This window comes from Cucumis melo, chromosome 3 (assembly GCF_025177605.1).
Source record: "Cucumis melo cultivar AY chromosome 3, USDA_Cmelo_AY_1.0, whole genome shotgun sequence".
Taxonomy (NCBI): domain Eukaryota; kingdom Viridiplantae; phylum Streptophyta; class Magnoliopsida; order Cucurbitales; family Cucurbitaceae; genus Cucumis; species Cucumis melo.
This window is the reverse complement of record NC_066859.1, coordinates 12,950,057-12,952,825: the sequence shown is the minus strand read 5'-3', so window position 1 is coordinate 12,952,825 and position 2,769 is coordinate 12,950,057. Positions and strand designations below refer to the sequence as shown.

General features: G+C 33.6%; 1 long non-coding RNA gene across 1 annotated transcript; it reads left to right on the top strand.

The window, feature by feature from the left end:
- The first annotated feature begins 330 nt into the window (after window positions 1-330).
- Window positions 331-2,518, top strand: LOC127148551 (uncharacterized). Its single transcript, XR_007819621.1, has 4 exons — window positions 331-711; window positions 818-880; window positions 989-1,088; window positions 1,334-2,518. It is a non-coding gene; the product is annotated as an uncharacterized LOC127148551 (long non-coding RNA).
- The last annotated feature ends 251 nt before the right edge of the window (window positions 2,519-2,769 follow it).

Here is a 2,769-nt window from a genome sequence, read left to right as displayed (position 1 = left end):
GTAGTAACTGATAAATCGATTGAAATTCAAAAAGAAGATGAACCACTGACTGAGAGACAAACTTTAACGATCGACAATGTGCATGCATTTATTTCGATTGAAAATAAAGAATCTCAATCGATATGTATATATAAGAATTATGTAGTCCTTTGCATCAATTGTTTCTTTTTTCTGTTTTTTTTTTTTTTTTTTTTTTTTTTTGCTTATTTAACTTTATGCACTCTAGGAAATACACAAACAACATAAACCCATAAAGAGAAGGAATGTAAACCCGATATTTTCTTGGTTTAATTTCTTTAAATGTGAAAAAAAAGAAAAATAAAATGGAAATTAAGTGTAAATATAAATATATATATATTTATATATTAAATAGTTTTATTAAATTAATTAAAGAAAAGAAAGAAAAGAAAGGACAAAAAGAAGAAAAGGAGAAGAAAATTTCATTTTCTCTTTTCTTCTTCTTCTTCTCTTCCCTTCACCGCCAAGATTTTGAAGACATCCAAGTTCCCTTTATTTTTTTTCTTTTTCCTTCTTTAATTTGCAGAGAACTTCTAAGAGAGAGTTTGGAAGAAGAAGAGAAATTTTACTAGAATTTTTAGGTTGAAGAAGAGGAGGAGAACTCAAGCAAAGTGTATCAATGGCTGAATTTTAGTTCATTCTGCACATCATTGGTTTTTAATTCGGTTTGAACTCTTCAAAAGGAATTAAGAGGTGAGATTTACATTTACTAAAAGTTAACTCATTTTTAGACAAACTTTATGAAGAACGTTGGAGCAAATTTGGATATTCATTTGGTGTTTTTTGATGAAGAAAACAGGGCAGTTGGTTTTCACTCGAAATCAGAAGGTCTCTGGTTTTTCTTGTATTTCAGAGTGTACCGGTAGAGTTAGAATCTCTATTTCATATGGTTAAAAATCTTATTTAATTTACTACAACTTTCATGAAGAAATCGTGAACCCAAAATGACTAAAAATTAGTTAAATTGTAGGGACAAGTTAAAGAGGTCGTGTGCGCGTGATTCTGGAAGTGGTTCTGTTTTGAGGGTTATCTGAGTTTATGCACGGGGAATCAGATTTATATATCTTCAGGTAAGTTTAGAGGATCTCAAAATGAAGATTTTGATATAAAGAATACTCATTTTGGTTAAGTATTGAGAAAGTTATAGTCATTTGAAGTTTATGTTAGAAATCTGGAAATTTCAGAGAGTTGTTGAAATAGGATTTTATTTCTTAAGCTTTGTTTTCGTGAGCGTCATCTTTGGTGCGACATGTTATGTATATCTTTAGGAAACGAGAATGTTTAGGGTTTTAATACTCGGTTGGGTTGTTGGCAGGCCGAGAAGAATTAAACCGAGCTTATAGACCAAGGATCTAGCCCAAGACTGTGAGTGACAAAACAACTTTGAAATATAATCCATAACTGTTATTATGATTGAATGCGATAAATGTTTACTTAGAAAGCTATGAAAGGTATTTGAATTTCATGACTATTTTCAAGTATACATTTGGAGACTAGATTTCTTAAAGAAATTTATGCTAGCACGTAGATATTAAATGTTTGGAAAGTATTTAAACCACAATATTTTAAGAAAAGCATGAATTAGTATGAAGTTTTGTTTTAAGAACTACAATTTTCCACGAAAGAGCTGAGTAAAGTTCGAGCTTTGTGTAAAATTTATAAGCAGGCATGTTTTAATATTTTATGATGATTTATGAAATTTTCATTAACTACATGACTGAGATCTTGAGCCTGAGGCTAGAGATTACCGTGTGCACACTGGTTAGATTTCGTTGTTGACGTTGAGTGTACTCCGTAACAACGATGCTGTCGTGAGTGCTGGGCGGGCCCCACTACGACAAAGACGATGGGAGTGCTGGGCGGGCCCCACTACATCGTAGTGCTTGTAAACGTTGTTGTACTAGGTGTACCCTACACAACGTAGATTCGTCATGTTAGTTAAAATGCTTCGATATACTTGATATGCCTTGCTAGATTTCAATGATGAACATGCTGAGTATTTAAGGAAGCTATTCTTACTATTACACATTTACATTTACGACTTGTATAAACAGATTTATATGTGTAAAGTTTTCACGTGCTCTTATCTTTTAAACTGAGTCACTCACTGAGCTTCATAGCTCACCCTTTCCAAAATGTTTTACCCATTTTCCAAGTAGAGATCGACTTCCCGGTGCCTGATAGACTACCTTAGTCTGCGGAAGCTTCATTATCGATTGCCAGTACGTGTTTTGAGTTAGGCATAGAGTCTGTTGTGTTGTGGTGTATATACACCCTTGTATGTTATAGATACTCCACAGTTTGTATAAGCTTTAGGAGCTGTAGTTGTGTAAATTTTGTTGGTTATATTTTGATTAAGGTGTCTTTAGGTTTACTCGTGAAATCGGTAAATTTTGAGGTACACTTCATGTATGTGTTTGACTAGCTGTGTTTGACTAGCCTAGGATCCGCTGTGTTTTGTGGCATGTACAATAGTTTATATACTAGATTGGCAAGTTCATCACATGAAAGTTTTAAGCAGAGTCGACAGATACAGGTACAGAAAAGCGTTGTTCGTCGGCTTCACGACATCTTTCGGTCTAAGGTAGCAGGTAGTCCGGGAGGGGGTGTGACAAGGAAACTGAGTAAAGCAGATGAAGATGAAAAAGCAACTCACAACCAAATAAAGTAAAAAAAAAGGTGTAGCTCTTGAAAAAATAGAATCGACTCACAAACCAAATAAAGTTGAAAAAAAAACATGTAGATCCTAAG